The 24,271-nt window shown below is 36.9% G+C and overlaps 1 pseudogene; it reads right to left on the reverse strand.

The window, feature by feature from the left end:
- Positions 1 to 245: 245 nt before the first annotated feature.
- Positions 246 to 24,271, reverse strand: part of LOC127439836 (kinesin-like protein KIF18A) — a 42,662-nt pseudogene continuing 18,636 nt past the window's right edge.

Consider the following 24,271-nt stretch of genomic DNA (forward strand, 5'->3'; position numbering starts at 1 on the left):
GAATTAATAAAAAAATAGACACACAAACAAAAGTCAAGTTGAAAGTGTGCACATTAGAAAAATAAAAAATAATGAAAGACCATTATTTGACTTTTTTTTTTTCTTTTTTAAAAGAGGAATGAAAATAAAATTAGAGAAATAGATGCTTTAAAAATACAATTATTAGTAAAATACCAATGCACAAATTAAAATTTTACAAATATTATAGTGTCATATTTGTGTCCTGGCATATAATCACCAGCAGAAATAAGACAGGAATGTAGACTGTGAAATAAAATGATGAAGATAGAGAAATAGTCTTGAAAATGTACAAAAAAAATCTAAGGAAAATAGATGAAGAAATATAGGGAATTATTTATACTTTAGAATTGGGGGAAAAAAATCTCAAAAACATGCGTTAGGTGAGATTAAGTAAATAAATACATTTTAAAGACAGAATTCCTCAGGTTCACAGTTGCTTGATGGAAATAGAACAAAACAATGGTAATTAACAACAGGACACTTAAAACTTTCATTTGCTGAATACTTCAAACTTCACTCTAAGCTGAATAAATTTTCTTCAAAGACAATTCTATCTGTAAAAGGATCAAGGATTAAAAATCACCAAAACCTGACACTGAATGCAAGTAACTGTGAAGTGAATGTATTTAATGTGTTCTTTAAATGACAAAAGGCCTACAGCTTGAAATATCCCAGAATTGCTGATATGATAAGCTGTTAAAGATTTATTTAATGTCACTGTGAGACTCATGTTAAATATCGGATAAAAGTACACTAAATATGAATACATTAATGCACATTAATGGATCCCACTACATCCTGACTATTATTGGATATTTCAAATATGACAAGTCTTGCATTTTGATAAGTGAACAGACTCATTACAGCTTTGATATTACTGTAATTGTCATGAATTCAAGAAAATTTCAAATAGCATTAAAATACCAATTTGTATTTTTTACACTCCTAAATGTCTGTTTTTTTGTTTACCTTTTTTGATGATAACATAAGAAGGTAGTTGAACACCTTATATAGCAGGGTATGTGACGGGTTCTGGAAGCCTCCCACAACCTACACAACCTTGGGGACATTTCTGATTTGGGCTTGTGAAGATCCAGCAGGGTTGAAGCAGAGTTTGTTTTAGGGTGTTCTCCTAAAACATGTTCTGCTCTCGTTTCAGGCATGGCCTATTCTCTGTTGATACTGAACACATAAAAAAAAAAAAAAAGAACAGAGATCATAGCAAACCTATTCAAGGGTGGAAAATTCTGAATTCAGACCAAGCAGTGTCATTATATAATTAATGGAGGAGTACGAGAGAGAGAGAGATTGGGAGGAGGAGGAAATTGTTTGGTTTTGTGCTTGACATTGCTTCACAGCTGTCAGGTGGCCTGCCCATTACATTACTAGACTATTTTAACAAACATAATGCATTATTTGAGGAATCTGTTGCGTCGAAATATATCATAACCACAAACCATGAGAACGGTCCAGAGAGCAATAAAGTGTAATTGTACTTGCTTTCCAGGTGTTGAGAGGAGTCAAGCCAGGACCAGCCATCAAACCATCAGTTTCATAGTAATTCAGATTTACTTTCACATTTTGTTTTGGTGCTGCTGCTGTGGCTTATTCTATTATTCTATAGGACTATTCTAGAGTATCATTCATTTTAGCAAAGCTAGAGCAGCCATACTCACACATAAAGGCATGCACAGTTGGAGATATTTTAGCAAATACCAGAAACATGAAAAATCTTAAGCTATGTCTTAAATAATGCTTACATAAGGGAAATTACATCCTGTATTAGCTTCCTCGTGCCACGTTGGAATGATTAATGATATTGTAGTCTTTAGAACAAAAAATAAACAGGGTCAAACATCTTATTTTCAAACTATTGTGCTACATTAACAGAAAGTCTGATTCACTGTAGCTATCAAACAGTGGTTAGACTGAAGGGAAAGTGAAAGCTTTGCTTTAGTAGACAGATGGAGAGATATGAGCTTTCAAATGAGCACCACTGTGCCATGGCTTGGGCATCTTTTATGCATTGCAATACAATGATAATAGCAAAAGAGGACTGTGCACTTTAAAAAATATCTGTAATTTTATAGAAAAAGAACGTAAAAATGCTCCAATAAAAAACGTAAATTGGTTAACAGGCAAATATTAATGATTTATATAATAAATAATGATATTTAACAAGTAGTTTTACAAAATATTGTAAAAAATACAGTATAATTAACGTTATGAAATTATATTATGTTTAACAAGAGAATACAAGTACTTTTACAGTAAATATTGTTAAAACAACAGTGAAAAACAATAATCGGGTTTTCCAGAAGTTCCTGCGTGGCCCATCACATTTCACTTATTTTATATTGTCAATTATGTAAATTAGGGTGTTCCGTTACATTTATGCAGTTTTAATGAATGTTTATAGCATCATTGTAGTGTCACAATTGTTACCCTGATAGTGTTTTATGTGTGAGTAACTGGTCATTGCTCCTAAGGGCCACTCTTGATGAACTTTAGGTCATCATGTGGCCTTCTATTGTTAGCAGATTTTTTTAGTTCCAGAAGGTTGGTATATTAGGTTTATATAATTTAATAATATACACGGTAGTGAACTCTAAAAATGACATCCCATAATGCCTGAAACATTCTCACTGTAAATATTTACTGTTAATTTATGGCAACCACAGCTGTCTATATTTTAACATAATATTAAACAGAATTTTTACTTACAATATGACCAAGGTGACTTATAGCATGCAGTGTGCACCAGTTATGTAAGTTGTTATTGTAAATATTAAAGGCTAATATTTTGTTCTTTTCTAACCAGTAAACAAGGGACTGTTCAAGTCTTTATGGGACTCAATATAGAATGTTTAAGAGGATGCAATTCTGTGTTTCGTGCTAGACTAACAAATTATTAAGTATACTTTAATGTAAATGTCGAAACCCAATAATGACACATTTGATCACATACATAGATGCAATATTCCATTACTGGCACAGTGGAAGGCCTCATAAGAGTGGTCACAGCACCCACAAGACAAGGTGGCAGAGCTTTAAGAATGTGGTGCTCTGATGCCATGAGCTCAGTAGATCATCAGCCTGTAGGCGGTTAAATAATTTTCTGTTCATTATAGCCTCATTAACAAAATTGATTACAGTTCATTCCTTAGGCATGATGTCAGAACCAGCGAGCTATCCATTGTACACCCAACTGTCTCCTATCAAAAATAGCTACATATAAGAGACTTCAAATTAAAGTTGCAACTTTTATTAACCTTTTAATTAGATATTTATAATACTAGTTAAGTCACTTTTCAATATTACATACAGCAGGGACTAAGACAGCTAAACAAACACATTTACACAGAATCCTGCTGCATTGTTAGTGCGTAAATACTGGAGAGAAAATAACAACAACTATTTGATCTAGAAGCCACCCAACAGCAATAATATACTATGTTTATGCATTACCTGAACTGCGATTAAGATAAATATATGAGCACAATACGTGTCAAGAACAGGGAAATGTTCTGCTTAATCAGAAACATAAGCAAAACTTTCTTTCTGGATGGATATATAAAGTAGTATGAACACCTCTGTTCAGATTCAATGTTTGTATGCACAACAAATCGCATCCAAAGCAAGGTTGTGACAGATCGAGTTAAGCCTGAGGCAGGCTTGCATTGTCTTGATAAATTTAACTGCAAATAAATGTGTTATAAAAGTGCTGCATATTGCTGAAAAGTTATGTAGCTTGACAATTAGTGGTTGCAAGCTAAAGAAGAGTTAGATTCTGCAAGATCTTAACAGCTATCCATCAATTAACATTCCATCATATGGTTCATTTCGATTAAGCTATAGAAAATAAGGATCTGATAAAGGCAAAAGAACCTATTTTCTCAAATTACATAATAATGTAGATGGTAGTTCAAACTAATAGTGGAAAAGTTATGAAACACAGTGAAAACCCAAGCTCTCCTCTACCAATGAACAAGCCTAATGCATAATATTGGGCTGCCCATTTTTAAAAAGTATATTTAATGTCAGAAGGTTTGTCAATAAGAGCTTGGCACTGAGCAGGCCATCTTCCCGATGAGAGGCTCGATTTTCTTTTGGTTCAAACAGTTCAGAATGCATGCAGGAAACTGACCAAGATGGACCTTTCACCAGATTCCAGACTCCTTTGCCCCCTAGGTCTAGTTACAATCCCAGTTCTCAATCTACTGCAAAGCCTATGAATCACCAGGAAACAAGATAACTTGAGGTTTCATGAAAATGTGCAGAGAAGCTGGTTAATTAGACTGGATTAATAAGATAAGCTCTTTAACTGCAATTATAAATCTTATAAAGCAAAATGTCAGGTACTGAAATTAGTAGCAATAAATGTTCTAAAATGGAGATTTTTTGGGGAGGGATTTGTGTTGGGCATCCAGTGGGTTGGGTTACTTCAATCCTTTACAACAGACATCCTTTAATTCTATAATGTACTAATCTTTAATACTAATTCATATCACTGTGAGTGTCTAAATCATGGTTACACTAAAATCACAATATTATTTGTGTTAAAAATGAATTTCCACCCCACCCCCCTTAATTTTTTTTCATCATACCATAGCTTTATTTTCAAAGTACTCAATGCACCAAAACAACACTGTAAATGTCCGAAATTTTAACGGTAAGACTGTACAAATGCTACAGTAAAAAAAGGTAACTGGTTAACGGGTAGTTACCTTGAAATATACGGTAAAAAGTTATAATATATTTAAAAATACATTTTATGATAAAATGACTTTTTAGATTTAAAAAGTATCATTTTCCTGCATAATTAATGGTAAAAAATTATATTATGTTTAACAAGAGAGTATGTGTATTTTTTTTAAGGTAAAATATTGTTAAAAATACAGTAAAAAAATAAAAATAAAAATAATCGGGTGTTGCCAGAATTCCCTGCGTGACCCATTACATTTCATTATATTTTATGGGAATAATTATGTTGCTTCTTATTTTTTATATCAGTTATGTACTTTAGGGTGTTCTTTGTTATATTTGATGTAGTTTTATTGCATAATTTTAATTTCATATGAGTTACCCTGATGGTGTTAAGTGTTTGTGTGAGTGACTCGGAGCACTGTCTCTTTTGTTTATTATATGTTTATTGGTCATTGCTCCTGGAAGTGCCACTATTGATAAACTACATGTCATCATGTGCCCTTCCGTAATTACTACGGTGATTAACAATACGTTATAAAGTAAAAAGCAGATTTTTACAGTTTCAGAAGGTTAATATATCAAGTATCATTTAATTATATAAACGGTAATGCACCATAAAATATACAGGCATCAAAATTACATCCCGTAAAGCCTAAAATGTGGTTACCGTATTTTTAACAGTAAATCTCTGGCAACTACAGCTGCCAGTAATTTACCGTAAATTTTACAGTAGTTTTTTTTTTTTTACAGTGAAGCTTTGTTTATAGACATTATTATTAGTAGTAAACTGAATTACATATTGAAAACTGGTGTCTAATATTGCTATTAATCGCCATTTTATAAAAGGGATCATTCCTAACAGGTCCCCATAACTGTAGTAAAATAACTTTACAGCACTGCTACTCGTGGCTTATTGGTTTATGAAACTGGAGTAAATTCAGCCAATTTATGGCATAATATCACTTAGGCAAAAGAAAGAGTGAGAGAACCACTGGGAGTGGGAGGAAGTGATTGTGTGCTTCTGGCTGTGCGCCTGACATCGTTTCACAGCTGTCAGCTGGCCCGCCCATTGCACTATTACAATACTTTACCACACATAATGGATTATGTGAGGACTTCATAAACGGAATATAATAAGAGACGATTATGCTCCGCATCCAAGACACAAATGGAGAGTGCAAATACAAACCTCCAAAAGGCCTGATTCGCAGTGGTTTAGATGCCACACAGGGATCTCTCTTTATGAGTTTGGGTGCTGCGGCTCCGGCTTGAGAACTGTCCTCTTTCCCACTGTTGGAACTGTTGCACGCACACAAACAAAGTGAGATTTTGGCAAATACCAATAGTGCAAAACGTCAATGAGCCATGATCTAAATGGCTCCTCTTAATGCCCCAGCAAACACCCAACCCAAGATAAACACACGCACCTTTTGAATTTACGCTTGCCCTGAACAGCGGAGGTCATGGCCATGTAGGATGGTTTGGCTCTTCGCAAGCCTAAAAGTGATGGGATCTCCAACCTAGAAACAATTGAGGCAGAAAGTCACTCAGTGCATCTTATGCATTTCACGCAGGCCAGGTTAACAGATCCAGCTAGTGTGGAATTTCTGTGCCACTAACACCAAACTGAATTGCAAAAATGACTTCTGTTTTCTATCAGACTCCAGAAAACTCCAGCTGTCTTCCATTGGTTGTACAAATATTTAAACTCATCACTGGCAGAGACAATGTTGCTATGTCGAACTGGATGGGATACTAAACAGAGGACTGTTTTGACTGTGTCACAGAGTGTTACAATTTTAAGTGAAATCAACCTACAAATGGCTTAAATATAGTTGACTGCATTTTCAACTGGGACATGAGAAATAATTTTAACATAGAAAGAAGTTAGACACATCAGATTTAATATCTTTCACAGAATCTAAACAAAAGGTGTTGTTTCTCTACACCTTTTATCAAATGTATTATGCTAGAACAGATCAGTGTCAAGATGAGTGTTTAGTAACAATACTGATTTTGATGGATGCTGTTCACACCACAGGTGGTACCTTTTAGATTGCTCAATCCCATTGTTAGCGCGTAGTGCCCGGAGCGTTGTGTGCCCAGGGGGCTCAGGTGACAGGATTACTGTGGCATTAGTGGCCGTTGGGTCTTCACTATAACCAATGTCGAACGTGGCATTTGGATCACAGGTACTGGAAGCGTGTGGCTGGTACTCAGGAGTGTACTTTAGTGGGAACATGCCCTCCTGTCTTAAGACCTCTTGAAGGGCAGCAGTGTAATGGGATGGCACAGAAAGTGGTCCATCCTCATCTGGGTTTGTAGACGACACAGACAGCTTCCTCCTGATTTGTTTTTTAGGAGGACATTCGGCTTCTGCCTCTGGATGTTGAGAGATACTGCCTGACACAAAAGAAGCACTAAATTTAGTTTCATCAGAAGCTGAATGTTTGAAATGATCATGTTCTTCAGTACAGGCCTTAATTACTTTCCATGACTTCTAAAGTCCTTTTTGGTTACAGCATGAAGATTTTTTTTCCAAGTAATTTTAAGGAGAGTGATCTATAAAAACTATTTCTGGCTAGTTAAATATTTTATAGCTGAGCTATAAACATTTATGTTAGGCGCTTCACACATACAGTAATTCTGGAAAATTAATTTCATTTTTCTGTTTAGAGGTAATGTGTGAACATTACCTTTTGGTAAATACCGGTAAATCAGCTCTGGGAATTTCCCAGAATAACATGTTTTTACTTTACCGGGAAAGTTCCGTTTTGATATGTGTGAACAAAGTCGTAAGATTAATGGTTTAAAGGTATAGTTCACCCAAAAATGAAAATTCTCTCATCATTTACTCAAAATCATGCCATCCCAGATGTATATGGGTTTCTTTCTTCTGTAGAACACAAACGAAGATTTTTAGAAGAATATTTCAGCTCTGTTGGTCCATACCAGTGTCGGCAACCTATGGCACGCGTGCCAGCATTGGCACGGGGAGGGGTAATCACTGACACGCCAGCAATGGTGAGAGAGAAGTAAACTATTTTATTCATATAAATTCCGCACCTGCATTCCAATCTACAGCATGTTTTCATGAGCTGAATGGGAGGCTAAACAAAAAGTAAAAATGTGACGAGACTGCAGTATACCCAACAGACTCGTGCAGCGCAAGAAATGCCATTCACGCATCACGAGCTGGCAACGCTTCACTTTCGGTTAATTGCACGAGTAAACACGCCCGCTTTATTTCAGTCAGACTGTGTGGATGACAGCCTACCTTCCGTGTTTCATTTGTTTCTTTTTGTTTCAGAACAACACGTGATGTAATATGGAAAACACCACTATTACAGCCATTGACCAGGAAAATAAAAAATGGCCCTCCATGTCAAAAAAGTTGCCGGCCCCTGGTCCATACAATGCAAGTGAATGGTGACCAAAACTTTGAATCTCCAAACAGCTAAAAAAAAAAAAAAAAAAAAAAAAAAAAAAATAATCAGCATAAAAGTAATTCATACGACTCCAGTGGTTTAAACCATATCTTCAGAAGCGATATAAGTATGTGTGAGAAACAGATCAACAATTTAGACCTTTTTTTACCATGAATCTCCACTTTCACATTCTTGATTTTTTTTTTTTTTTTTTGCCGATTAGCATTCTTCATGCATATTGCTACTTACTGATCGGGGCTGGTCAAAGGTGGAGATTTATAGAAATATACGACTTAAATATTGATCTGTTTCTCACCCACACCTTTCATATCACTTCAGAATATATGGATTTAACCACTGGAGACTTATAGATTACTTTTATGCTGACTTATGTGATTTTTAAAAATTCTAAGTTCTGGTCACCATTCACTTACATTGTATGGACCTACAGAGCTGAGATATTTGTTTGTGAATTTCTTTTCGTTTGTGTTCTGCAGAAGAAAGAAAGTCATACACATGTGGGATGGCATGGGAATGAGTAAATTATGAGAGCATATTCATTTTTGGATGTGTTGACATAAGAAGTCTTCTTTGGGCTAGTCCCAATGAGATGACTCAATTACTTAGTACCGTTTAAGACCTGTGACTCTGGAGTCAAAATAATTTTTTATCAAATTGGACTAAGAGTGAAACTAAAGTGGTTCGCTTTAGCTGAGTGGATGAAGAAATTTGTTGACAGCTTACAGGAGCAGTAAGTGATTACATATTTTATACTCGATAAAATAACTAGCCTCCTCTGGAAATTAGGTATACACAGGACCAAAAGGCTTTCCAGAAAAGAGTTTAACAGCATTTTGGTGTTGATGTAAGAATGGTAGCAAAACGGATAAAAGACGGAAAGCAGTTGCATGTATTAAACAAACAAAAAAACAAAAAACACACACACACAAAAAAAAAAAACAGATGTGGTACAATTACTAGAGAAGTCAGTCCAGAAATTTTACTGGAATTTAACAGGTTTCATGTGTGAAAGTGGCTACTGCCTTTAGAAATTTCTTAGGCCTGGAAATCACAATTTTAATTTCCCTGATATTTCTAGGTTTTACATTACCATGGGAACCCTAGGAGCAGAACATATCTCTTATGTAATTGAATCCTTACAAACGACTGGCATGAATATACAGTATGCCACGTTTTTACCATCTTTCCTCATCAGGAGAGATATCATACACACATGCAGTTTACTTATGCAAATACACAAGCACTCTTTACTCATACAACAATTAATAATTTAGCCGTGCACATCACATGACCATGAGTGCATGTCAAGGTCTATATATTTTGCTAAAGACCAGGGGCCTCATTTATGAAATGTACGCATGATCAGAATTCATCCTAGATTCCATGGATCTGATCCTATATCAAAAGTGAGGAACATAACGGAATTTATAAAGGCAGAAACTTGAAAATTTTATTGTGCATATGTTAACTAACAAGCATGTATACAAAAAAAATAAATAATATATGCTCATGCTCCGGTGTGTTAGTGTGTGCTGACTTCAGAATTTCTGAGTCAGAATGTAGTCATATTTAAATTATGTATGCGTAAATGTAAATGCTTTATTTTGGGTATCTGCTGTGACAAAAAAATCTGCACGTTTCCATAACTGATTAATTTTGAGACCTGCGAAATAACAGGCAGGTGTAATATACAGTGTGTAATTTGTCAAGCACATTTTTGGAGCGAGGAGGAGGACAGATTATAGTTTATAGCTCTTAAAACATAGCTAAATAAACATTCAGATGGTTGAAAGCACCACAGCCTCAAATGTAAAACTTGCCTGATTTTTTCACCAATTCATCCTTCAGCCTCTTGTCTGCTGATGTTGAGGACATAAATAAAAATGATTTGACAAAAATACTAAAATGTAGTGTAATCAATGGCAAAAGCGAGCAGAGAAGATCGGGAAAGTAACGCACATGTAATAAGACAATTGCCATGTTGACTTTGCATATTCCATTATATGTCAAAGAGAACGTAAGTAAACCTCTTTTTGAATTGAGGTTAGCAAGAAAATGGATTGAGATTGGTTAAAGAAAGGTGTGGATTTACAGTAAACGCAGTCAATTAATGGAGTTATTATTGATAATGTAAATGAATAACTGATGATCAGTTCTTGAATAGGCTACATTATATGGTAAGAAACCAGTTGCTGGACTCACTTTTTTAGAAAACCTTGCCAACTGCACAAGAACATTCCTTATGAATGATTGAACAAATTAATAACTTGCGCATGCGCTTTAACAGTATTCTGTCTCACCACATTAGGATATTTGTGAGCACTCTGCAGGTGGAGTTTGACGTTCACATTTAAGATCATTCTAAGAATGTCTTTATAAATGAGGCCCCAGGTTCTTTGCTCAGGACAGAGAATGTGTATGTGTGCACAAGTGTGTGCATGTGGGTGGGGATGGTTAGGGAGGCTCCAGGAAGCTGGAAGATGTTAGAGGGGTGTGACGTTGGATATTGAGTGGCAGAGTATGCTGGAGCACGTCGCAGTCTGGCCGCACACTGACTCACACGATGCAGAAAAGAGAGGGAGCGAGAGAGACACTGCGGCTACATCTTTTCAGTGTTCTTGATCAATGGCGATGCTTCAGAGCTCCTGCTGGTCAAACTGTTGACACACAGCCATCTCTCTTTCATTCTGAGTCAGTGCTGATTCTCAGAAATCTGGATTGCATGGGAGAGGACCTGACATCTTGCTAATGACTAACTACACACTCTTAACAGCAAAAGAAAGTTTGAGAACTGAAAACAGCTCTTATGAAACTTGGACCAAACAAGCATCTCTTTCATGGCCCCTCAAAACTAACAGCTGCGTAAAATCACCAAAGAGCTTGTGCACAAATGACAAACATGTAAAAAAAACTTCATGAGAGAGGTGCACGATATCACTGAACCGGTGAAAAGGCAAAAAGAGAGAAAGAGTGGTGGACAGTGATGTATGGCCCCGAGTGGAGGCAGAGGAATAGATGCGATCAGTAATTGGTGGCAGAGTGCTCTGGGTGGCATATTTTTGGCTGGTGGGATTAAAACATGCATGAGGCGCTATTTCTGGAGGAAGGCAGATTAGGGTCGCCTGGCTCCTGCCTTCCTCTCTCATCCCTTGCTCTCTTTTTATTGCAAAACTGTCTTCACCCAATCCAGGAGCACTTCATACCATATATGATAGCTCCCCCTCCCTGCACTGAGTGATGATTTTATGAATGAAATTCGGAAGGTTGGAGAGTCTGCAGTACTGAGAGAGACTAGACAGACAGTGAGATGAAGAGGGGATATAAGAAAATAGAGAAATAGAAATAAAGAGATTGATTACAAGCAAGCCAGAATGAGCTTGGGAGACACAAGACTGAGAAAAAGAGAGAGCGCCAAAACAGATATTATGAAAGGGGAGTTTAAAAACCCCCTCAAAGAAACAAGAAAGATACTGCAGACTTCAGAATTTGTTTTTAGAGGGACAGGTCTCAGACGCAGAGACACAGCAGTCTCGTGCACATCGACACGTGACCCCTCCCGCTTCTCTCCTCTATTCCATCACTTTTTTTTTCCAGCCTTTCACTCTCTCACTCCCTCACTCCACTGAGCACTTGAGCACGAGTGCAGAGACAGAATCGTCATGAAGCGCGTCAATGGTGGGGGTGGGGCGGTGGTTCATTCATAACCCTCTCTTTCAATCGCTGTATCTCTTTCAGTTTCTGCAGACAGAGCTCAATGTCTATTGTCTTTAAGAAAGGAACTGGGAACACAGTGCAGGAAGAACTGAACATTGCTCTCATTTCTGTCTGAATTTCAGAAGAACATGTTCAACATTGCAAGCCTAAAAAAAATAAGCATTTTATTCCCTGATCCTGGTTAATTACGCTGCTGAACGTTTTTCTCTTTTTAAATTGAGTGATATGTTTTTTTTTTATGTTAACCTGAAAATGATGACACAATAATAGACCGGCATGCAACAGTGATATCCAATTCAAATAAAGGGCAATCACCCAAAATGGTTGAACAGACAAAGTAATTAGAGGAAAATGCGTGCAGACTTTATGGTCAGAACTTCTGTTCGTCCAAAAGAAATAAGTCTCGAACATACAGTGGTGGTCGAGGATGTCAATTTTACTTTAACTAATACTCAGTGCCTCAAACAAAGATTATTCTTAATTAAAAAATGTTTAAATGTCATGTCACAAACTTTGCAAATGCTTTCAAATTCAGTGACTTATTCTTCCTCAGAATCACTTCTTATAGTAGCCTGGGAAACTGTAAACAACATTTCCCCCCCTAGGGGACAGAAAAAACATGTGCACCATTTTTGTGAGGAATACACATCAAACGGTTTGTGGGTGTGCCATCTGAGCCTATGCATCACCCAAATGATGCCTGACTGCACGTTTGCAAAAACACTTGGCTTTTGTGAGGCATCAAGCAAATCATTCATCAATTAAAAAAGCTCCATTTACAAAAGTTGTTTTCACTCCACTGAAAATGAAGTTGTGTTTTATACTGTCCTGAACTGGTCAAACTCCATATGGTGTTTGAAATTAATCTTTAAAAATGTAAACAACCATTGGACAAGGGGGAGAATAAAAAAGAAACAAAAGAAACACCCCAATCTCCTTTTTAAAAATGAAAAATTATACACATAGGAAATTTGTTTCTCTAATAAAAACAATGTGTAACAATGCAACTCATGAAGAAAACTCTCAATAATACTATAGACGCAGAAGTATACATAACTTATTTCCCCATCCATATTTTTAACAGTATCCGTCTGTGTTTTTCCCCACTTCCCTCTTTTTCTTCCTTTGAGCAGGTTTCTGCATTTTCCTGGAATGTGTATTTCCCACAGAGTGTCTCAATCAAATGAGGAACACCTGTTCTGCAGCAAATATCATTATTCTCCATTTACTGAGCAATAACTCACCACTCCTTCAATTTCCCAAAGCTTTCCTCTCTTCCTTTTCCCCTTTCTCACCCTTCCATTCCCTCCATCCTGTAAAAGCTCGTTGTTGTAGTTCATTCAGTCAACATGGTGAACAGAGCAACTGTGCTCCTGCTATGTTTCTGGGCTAAATCATCAATAATGCTGTTCTGTAAGAATTGCCCCTGAAATTATAATGGTCAAACTAAATTTTATTCTTATCTTTATTTCTTGAAGACAAAAATATAATTTAGCTATTGGTGAAACACAATTTTATTTTGATGCGTACATGGATATTACAAATAATCAAAGTATGACAAGGTGACCACTGCAAACAATAAAGCTAATGGTCAAGTAGAACAAACACCTGTACAAAAGCATCAGTCTAACTAGTTAAAGACATATGTCTCTCTACACTTCTATTTGACAAAGTGCCAGGCCACCTTTGAGCAATCATTCTCTCTTTCTCTCTCTCTTTCTCACACACACACACACACACACACACACACACACACACACACACACACACACACACACACACACACGCTGCCATTATGAGCAATGAGACAATTGAGGGCAGCTGAATTAAAGACTGAAGCAGAGTATGTTGAAGCAGACCATGGGGAACAAAGAGAGAGAGAGTGAGAAAGAGATGAGTTTACCTTTAGATGAGTGTGTGGGTCTGAGACACTGTGAGGTTTGCCGTGAGTGTTTCTCGGCACCTGATTGAACACTACTTATTGTTAGTCATTTGCTCCGTTCCTTCCTAGGGAGGTCAACATATACATCATACAGGAAGTAAAGCACATGTTAATCAAGGCCCATATACTGTATCTGTCGACAATCACACAATGCAGATCACATTACAGTGACATTGAAAACAGTAAATCACTGGGAAGAGACAAAATGAGAGCACTATGTGGCGGACGTTTGACACTTCAAACGTCATGAAAGGAGGAAGTTTACTGACATAATCTAATGGATTATTTCCTTACCTGTATGACTGTGGATATTGCACCCTCATAAAATCTGATATATATTATTTTAAAACAATACATCCAATAGAGGTGAAGAAGACCATCACATATGAACAGGACTTTGCAGTCATTATCATCAGTTAGAGCTTTTATTTTTTTTGTGAAAAATGACCAGAAGCTCGAAGCTTCATTAGACTTTTCTCCATCAAATTCAGCTCTCCAAATAGAAGTGAAAATAAACATGGAAAAAATTTGGAAGTAAACATCGTGACTGGCTCCTTTTGTTTTGCTGTAATAATAATAAAAAAATAAAAAAATAAAATAAAAAAAAAACAACCTGTGTTGCTTCACTGCTCTGAATAAAAATAATTAAATAAATAAAAACAGGGCTGACGCAGATCGTCTGTGCATTTTAGCTAGATGGTCACGGTCCAGCTGATCAGCTATTGACTGAATATTGATTGTTATTCTGCAGAAAGATTAATAGCAACATCAACAAAATGTTACTATAAATCAAATAATTCTTAAGCCAAAAAAATATGGGTCAGTTTAGACTTTTATGTGAATTTTGACAGAACAGGCTTTATGCAGCACCATTTACTATTTTATTTTTATTTTTTAAATCACTGTCTCATCAGCAGAGACATTATAAATATCAGACAGGTCATTAGTACACCTGAAAAGGGGAAAATGCAGCGCTAACATTGCCAGCTGTAGGAATGGAAGTCCTGCTTTACAGTTAAAAGAGCCAAATCACCTTTTTGAAAGAGATATCAAGAGACATCATGTCAGTTTACTCGAGAACATACATATGCATTAGTTGGACTAACCTAAAAAAATAGATTTTGTTTTTTGTGATTTGAGCTAAAGCACCACATTTTATAATAACATTGTTATCAGATTTTATCGCCGATTTGAAATTGGTTTCTTGAACGTGATCTTGACCAACAGTTTTGGAGATTTCACTCTTTTCCCATTCAAATAGACAGGAGCTGTACTTGCATGACTACAAAATACCTGCCAGGAGGTATTTCAGAATATGGCCGCCAAGTGAACTGACTTCCCTTAAAGGGACTTTGATATCAGCTGGATAAGAAAGGTTTGTCATTCTCTGAATTGCTGGTTTAAATTTTTGAAATGATTTGTTATAAAAGAATGAGTTCCTTATTTACGGTAAAATGTAAACAGCTAAATATTTTTTTTTATGCGAGACATGTCGGCTACAGAAAATGAGACAGCATTTCATTTAAATTTGTGAGTCTGTTTAATCATATGAATGTTTCACTCACTGCATGGTGTGCTCTGGTGACAAATGAGGTATGAGAAAGACAGGATGGGCTGTAGATGAGTGTTTCCTGTGCCACCATCTCCCCTCTCCTCTGCTTTCTCCTGGTCTGCCCAGACCACACCCCTCTCCCTGTGCACCAGACGCTCCAGCTCCTCCCACCCAGCGTCATCTGTGGTGATGCTCGTGGCCTTCAACGCCAGGTGCTGTCGGTGGCAGGTTGACAGCAGGGCGTTCACCAACCTGGCAGGACAGGTGGAGAGCAGGAGTAGTATTGTTGAATAATACAGATGGAGGCATTTACATTGCAAATTTGCATATTAATTCAAATAATACAAAGAACGTTCTACAAAAAAAGGTACCAGAGCATAGAACAGAGCCCACAAACCCATATAATCATATGGCTAAGCTTGAATTTACAAAACCTGGCACAAAACCTCTACAACTTTTGACTCATACTTGTGCATGTGAGCGTTCTCCTGGTCTTGCACACTGATGAGGTGGCCTGTGTGCTCAATGTGTTGCTGAAGGTCAGCGATCTGTAGCTGCAGCTGATGGCACTGTAGTTCTCTTTTTAGCTCCTGTATGCAGAAAGACATCAACACAATGCAGACAAATGCTACAAAAACACAGCAGCAACTTTAAAAGGATTTTAAAAAAACATTAAAAAGCAATACCACAAACAGGTGGGCTACCACATTAGTAGACATTAGTAGACTATGTATGTGCAAAACTAAATATTTTCAAATATATGACATAGGTCAATGGACTGTCTGAATGACTGTTCGAAAGTGGAGATTATGATAAAGGAAACCCAATATAATTAGACTGGTTTCTGGTTCACCTGACCACAATTGGACAAATTTTTGGGGGGCAGATTCACATAAGATGTGTTTTTGCATTCTAAATCATCTAGTTGGAGCCTGATGGAATAGAACAGAATGCAGAAGTTGAGATGTTTTTATTTTTTTCTTGAACTATTTTCTAACTTCACTTGCATTCTTAAAAACAAAATGCTCATGGCAGGACAAAAAAAAAAAAAAAATGTAATAGAATGAGCAAAGACATCCATCTAAAGGTGTATGATTGTAGCATTGTTTTTTGAAAAGAGATGAATTTGAAGGAGAAACTTTTCTGAGAGAGGACTGTACCAAACAAAAGCACAGAATGCTAAAAATATCAATAAAATATGAAAATAAAATAAATAAAAACTTAAAAACCAGTCAACCTCCCTAATCATCTAGTCTGTTTTTGGATGATTAGATTAGTTGATCACCATGATCCATAATCAGGACACAGGTAAGCATGTGCAATGTCTTAGTTGACAAATAGTACTAAAATGACAAGCACTGGAGAGAGACTGGCATGGATTTCTGGGTGAAGATGAGGACGGCGAGATTTAAACCATCTCATCTATGCACTATAATGAGAAAGGCAACAGAGGCAACACTACAAAAATGATGAAACGGCTTAGATGTTGTTTTTAGTCTAGCTCCTTGTTTTCTTTCTGACTGAAAATGCACCTTCTGAGGAGACTTCTACCCCCTCTGACGCAAGAAAACGCAAAAGAGCACAACACAGAACATTTGATGGGCGGGTGCGTCACTACTCTGTTCTACTTCCAGGAAAAGAGAAAAACTAGTAGAGGAAAAATGAGAGCAAGAAAAGAAGTGTGGATTTAGGTAAATAGCAGTAAAGAACGATGAAGAAAAAGCATTGATTTTTATTTTATTAAGACATCCTCCGGTGGGCAAATGGAGAAAGGAGGTAAGAGAGGGGGTGAGAGAAAAGCACACACAGAGACGGTCACAGTGCTTCAAGGGCCACAAATGGATTATGCAATAGGACACAAAATCAGTTTCTGATTAGGACGCGGGACTAGGCTTGCCAAAGAAAACCAATGGCGCTTGGAGATTTTTGCCTGTTTTTCTACTCCACTGATTTGAATTGTTGAATTCACCTCCTGTGAATTCACCTCCTATAGCTAGGCTGGTTAACTGCATGCATAGCGGCAAAATACTTCAATTGCTTCTGAGGAACATGAATGTGAAATTAAAATATAGGCTCAGGTGCCAACTCCTCCAGTATACAGATAATGATGTTCCTCTTTAAGTCTATTTGGCCGTTTCACAGATGGGCTCAAACAAGTGCTTCAGAAGAGCTCTGCTATCCAGGGCCTTAGAGGAGTATGCCTGCCTCACACATCACAACACTACAGACCGGCTCCCTGGTGCTTCAGCACTTGGGTAGAAAAGCATGAAAACAGTCATAATGACATTTAGAAATGGATAACAAGCAGAGTTCTTCCAGTCAAGGCTGAAATGAACCCTCAAATAAAGAAATGGAATAAAACTCAGCATCAGAGTATAGTCAGTTTTCTTTTTCTTATTCAAATTGTCATCATGAATTATTCCATAATCACTGGCATTGAGGCCTCTGTGTGGCCATGTCAAAAAGTTCCAACACTGGACTGAATGATAACGGAGTTGGCTTCCTGAAATGCATATATTTTGCATTCATCATGTGTGTGTGGAACAGCTGTTCCGGAGGTAATTTGAAGGACAGAAAATAATGACATATATTGTTATATAATATTTGTTAATGAACAGCATTTTTAAAGCTGAAGTGTATATAAGAGTCATCAAACAGAATTGCCAAAGTTAAGATTGTTTACTTTCCCAAATACTCCTCCCGTCTGCCAATGCTTGGGAGATCAACCTACGAATGGATTACTTTTAGTTGTCTCTGCAAATTAAGCCGAGATAGGAAAAATATTTTAACATAAAAAATTACACACATACTTAAAAGGAATGGTTCACTCAAAATTGAAAATGCTCTCATCATTTACTCACCTTATGCCATACCAGATGTGTATGACTTTCTTTCTTCTGCAGAACCCAAATTATGATTTTTAGAACTTATTTCAGCTCTGTAGGTCCATACAATGCAAGTGAATGGGTACCAAAATTTTACGTGCCAAAAAGCACACAAAGGCATCATAAAAGTAACCCATATGACTCCAGTGTTTAAATCCATGTCTTCAGAAGTGATATGATAGATGTGGGTGAGAAACACATTAATATTTAAATCCTTTTTAAGCTAGAAATTCTTCTCCCTGCCCAGTAGGGGGTGATGTGCATGAAGAATGTGAATCACCAAAAACACAAGAAGAAGAAGAATGTGAAAGTGGAGATTGACAGAGCAGGGAGAATTTATAGTAAAATAGGACTTAAATATTGATCTCTTTCTCACCCACACCTATCATATCACTTCTGAACACATGGATTTAACCACTGATGTCTTATAGATTACTTTTATGCTGACTTGTGTGAATTTTGGAGCTTCAAAATTTTGGCACCCATTCACTTGCATTGTATGGACCAAAAGAGCTGAGAAATTCTTCAAAAAATCTTCATTTGGATTCAGAAGATGAAAGACACTCATCTGAGATGGCATAAGGGTGAGTAAATGCTGAGGGAATTTTCATTTTTGGGTGAACTACTCCTTTAAAGCAGGGTTCCTCAATAGGCGGCCCATGAGAGACAAATATTTGGCCCATCCTAAAGGCCTGTTCACACCAAATCCATGACAATTTTGCGAGACAAACTTCAGACGAAAGGTCTATATACAGAGGGTGTAAAAAATTTAAATGTAAAACAATTTCAACCCTGTACAGTAGGCGGCGCTGTCGCTGAGCAACAAACATTTATACCAGTCTTATGCTGGCACCTTCAGCTGTTAGAGATTAATATATTGAACGCTGTTAAAGCATTCATTTACCTAATTTGGTATAACTGTTTCATTATGTTCTTTCCATGGTGTTGATGCATTCTGAGGAGTATACTTGTATAATCTGTTTTAATGCGAAAAAGAACGCTGTTGCATAAATATCATCCTATTTATATTTGAACATGTATTTTTACTACGAGTATATTCCAAACGGACTCCTGAAGCCAACTACTCTTTTTATAATGTCCATATTAATGCCTGGATAATATAACACAAGGCAATGTGATACAAATACACGTGGAATAGTGCACATTAAGAATTACATTGTACAGAAAAAAAATATGATGCATTGCCTTATATTAAATATAATATATAAGAAAACATTGGTTCACGGTCTTTTCTTTATTGAAATGATTGCTAAGATTGAATATTTATACGTGACACTTTTTTATAATAAAAACAACAATAGTAATAATAATAATAATAATAATAATAGCAGCACAAAAAAAATATCATTATATTGATGGCCGTGGCCTTTGACTTTGTATTGTTGACAGAATTTGGCCCTTGGTGAAAACTAATTGGGGAACCCTGCTTTAAAGGTCCATGCAGTGACCATTGATAGAGCTCTCAAGTCTTGACCATGCCCATACCTTTAGAGAGTGTCCTTCATGTCTGAGTAGCTTCATCTCATTTTCAATGCGGTGAAGCCACCCCTCGTTCTCCTGGAAGCGTTTTTCACTCTCTAGCAAGCGTTTCTGCAAGTACTCCTGGTGAGACTTCAGGGAGGTCAGTTTATGCTCAACCTTACAGGTGGCCTAAAAACAAACACAAATGACAATCTCTTTCCTACAAATCAATGTTTCACACCCACAGGGTTCCCAGACTTGTTAACCAATACATTTCCATGACCATTCCAGTCATAATTTCCAGTGCGATTACTGCAGAAAGATTTTAAAAATCATTCAAATGATTCGCTAAGATGATTCGCTAATTGTTTTATTGACATAAACTGACTTAAAAGAAAGATCCACTCACAAATCTGATATCACTATAGCTTGTAAGCAAGTTTTACTTCACTCAAAAGCAACATTTAGCTGATGAAATATTTTAGAGCTGAGCATAACTAGAAAAATATACATTCATTAAAGAAATATCCATGACTTTCCTAGGCCTGGAAAAAAAGTATTTAAATAACGGTGTGTGTGTGTGTGAATTGGTGATGTTACCCTCTCTGCCTTGTTGTTGTGGAAGAAGATCAGGCTCTGCAGGTGCCACAGCTCCCTGTGTCTCACAGTCAGTCTGCTTTCATTCAGCAGCTTCTCAATATCCAGCTGCTCTTTACGGATCTGCAGACGTGCTGAAAACACACTGCGCAGAGACTCAGACATCCTGCACAAACACAAAAGCACACAGCCATAACCGTGAAAGTATGTTCAATGGAATTTTTCCTCTTTTTGTATAAATGCTAAAAAAAATAAAAAAAATAAAATAAAAAAAAACCAAAAAAAAAATGAATATTGTTGAGTTAAGTATACTTTATTGTCCCGTAAGGGAAATTTGTTTTGGACTACATTTTGTTTTACACCACAGCCAAAACACACACAAAACATGAACACTCACAAATATTAAATAGCAACAACATCCTAATAGAACAACATACTATACTATATAAAAACAATAAAACCATGAAAATATAAGTCTCAAGTAGGCTTATTTAAAAGTCTGATTGAGGTAGACATAAAAGAGTTCCTAAAATGATTCAACCCACTAATTGGGATTGTATATCATCTCTGAGAGGGCAAAAGACTAAATTCCTCAATATCTCAGTTAAATACAACTTGAGCTGTATCAAAAGCATATGTTGCCTGCCGTTGATTACCAAAGATAATTATGTCGACGACTCTATATTTATAAAAATAAATGAAAAATGCGTGCACAGTAATACACTTATAATCGAAGTCGAGCAGTCCACATTATTTTGTGTGGTAATCGACAGCTGGCTGCAACATAGCCGCAATTAAAAATTTAGTAGGCCAAGCCATCCCATTCCCAACCTATTAAGTTACTAAGAGAATATCCGTTGGATATTAGTGCAAGTTGAATCATCTGTTGACTGAATCGTCACACTGATTCAGCCTTTTGCAGCACTGCAAACACTGACTCAATTAATGTTTTGAGATATCACCTGAACTCTATGTAGGCGGTATTTGTTTTTTTTAAAGAAAGAAAAGCAAAAAAGTCCACTGAGAGAGAGTGTAGAGTCTCTATTTGGGGCCATAATATTGGTGCAGCGTCGACACTGCCAGACTCCTGCATTTTTAATGCGGGCAGGTGCCGCCCCTCCTCGCTGCTCAGCACCTCTCTCTCCCTCTCTCGGCAAGTTGTGAATTCTGATGCCGGTGAATGAAACACGTAGGAGTGAGACTCATTCAGCTTTTTCCCCTCCTCCCTCCCGCCCTTGCTATTTTCCCTCTTTCTCTCCTCCCTCTGCCTGTTCTTCCTTTTCTCCCTCCCATCTATGGATGCCGCAGCATTTTCCGCTGACGAGAAACGACAGCATCTACAGGCTGAGGGTGGAGGGACATGTCGCAAAACTGTGATACATTTCCTCTCGAAAAACAAACAATAAACAAAATTTAAGAAACAGAGGAAAACATTCAGCACAAGTCTACACTTTCCACTGGCCTGATTAAAAATGCAGAGGTAAGGAGACCTTCACCTGTGCTGGTGTCTGGCTTTGTCCTATGTACTCTCACTCATAAATAATTGAGGCGTATTCAAAATTTCAAAGGACAGCGTTAAAGAGCTGCACATCACACATGGCATAAAATAAACAACATCTATACAAACAAAAACACAGGTCTCAAGATGCATGCTGATGCCTGCAAATAGAGTTTGCTCCGTCGCATGACTGCACACTTTTACAGTGAACCCAACTGTTCTCGCATGTTCTCACATGTGCGCACACACACAGTGCTTACTTCTCAAATTCAGCTCTCCTCTGGATGGGGATTGGATTTAAGTTTCTGTTTCAGCATGACGATCTGCAAACACACACATACACACACACTCACTTGGTCTCTGTAAGCAAACTACCTGTGGTCTCATGTGGATATCACATTCCTTTAACCCATCAGAAGAAGCAAACCAGATTTAGAAGTACTACAGAGTGTGTACATGTGTATGAGCTGATAAGCAATAAGCCACGAGAGGCCGCGCGTTATAGTAATTTCATCACGGTTAAGGGGTGTTCTTCATCACTGTAATGCACAGACTTGAGTGGCTTATTGTTTAATAAAATGTCGGCAATAGCATTATAATGCAAGACAACAATGTTCAGTAAACATTTACATTTATTCTTCATAATAATTGGAAAAAAACATTTGTTCACCAAGTAATATAGTTCATTATCCCAACTATAGAAGTTTGCATTTGCCAAGCAATGTAGCAACTTGATGCATTAATATAGAATGTGCGGTCACAGGTGTGGATTTACAGTCATTTTACAACAACTTTGAATGTGTCCATTCAGAATTCAGACTCAGAAGTATCCATTTAATAAATTCAAACTCTCTAGTTTCACAATGTTAAAGGGATAGTTCACCCAAAAATGAAAATTCTCACATAATTTACTGCCACTCATGCCATCTCAGGTGTGTATGACTTTCTTTCTTCTGCTGGGCACAATCGAAGATTTTTATAATTTTTTCTCAGCTCTTTAGTTCCATTCATTGCAAGTAAATGCTCCAAAATCCACATAAGGGCAAAATAAAAGTACTCCAGACAACTCCATATATTCTGAAATGATTTGATAGGTGTGGGTGAGAAACAGATCAATATTTAAGTGATTTTTTTTTTACTAAAAATTCTCCTCCCTGCTCAGTCGATTTCCACTTTCACTTTCTCATTATCATTCTTCTGTTTATAGTGATTCACATTCTTCTTGCATATCGCCCCCTAATGGGCAGGGAGGGGAATTTATGACAAAAAATTACTTAAATATTGATCTGTTTCTCACCCACACCTATCATATCATTCCTGAAGACATGGATTTAACCACTGGAGTCATATGGATTATTCTTATGTTGCCTTTATGTGGATTTTGCAGTTTAAAAATTTTGGTACCCATTCACTTGCATTGTGAGGACCTACAGAGCTGAAATATTCTTCTAAATATCTTCATTTGTGTTATGCAGAAGAAATAAAGTCATACACATCTGGATGGCATTAGGGTGAGTAAATCATGAGAGAATTTCCATTTTTGTGTGAACTATCCCCTTAAGGGAACAGCTTAGTGAGTACTGAGGTTCTTCAAGCCGCCACCGTCAAACTTGTTTTTAACTCATCTTTCTGCTTTTCACAGATGACTGCATACTGGCCAATGTGACTGTCCAAACTCATCACATTACTCTTCAGCTGAAACACAGGGAAAGACAGAAACAGAGATAAGACCTGTGCTGCATTTACAAAAGCACAAAAATCCTGTTGACATCAACATGAGCAATCATTGCTCAAGTACCCGTTCTTCCCTTTCAAAACACTGAACTTGTGGGTGATTTTAAAGCATATCATTGGTCAAGGGACTGCTGAAGCTGAGCTTGTGTATGTATACGAGTAAGACTTACATTGGATTTGATCTCCTTGGCGCGGTTGGCATATTTGAGATTGTTGTGTATATCTTCATAGGAGAGAGATGACGGGCTGACGTTAGCGATCATAACAGTTCGGCAGCTCCCACCCAGAGAGTCTTTGAGGAGCCGCGTCAGCTTGCTACCTCTGTAAGGAATGTGTGTCTTCTTACACTGAGAATAAAAAACAACAAAAAACAAAACAAAAATGAAATCCAAGAATATCATGAAGGTATGTCTAGACATAAGCAATGACTAAAGGATAAATGGATTCAGCTTGCTAGAAAATGGGATGACATGGAATGGTTGGGGATAAATTTAATTTCAGGCCATTTCTGAGATGACTTTAAATTTAATACACAATTAATAACCATCTGAGCATTTCAGAGAAAGAACGGACACAGATTTAACTTTCTAAACTAATTTAAAAATGCTTAATTTAAAATTGTAACCTAATCTTAATTAAGATTTCACTTTTGTTCTTTGTGAGATCGAGTCCAATATTTTGTAAATTGCA

Source organism: Myxocyprinus asiaticus, chromosome 1, assembly GCF_019703515.2.
Source record: "Myxocyprinus asiaticus isolate MX2 ecotype Aquarium Trade chromosome 1, UBuf_Myxa_2, whole genome shotgun sequence".
In the NCBI taxonomy this organism is placed as follows: Eukaryota; Metazoa; Chordata; class Actinopteri; order Cypriniformes; family Catostomidae; genus Myxocyprinus; species Myxocyprinus asiaticus.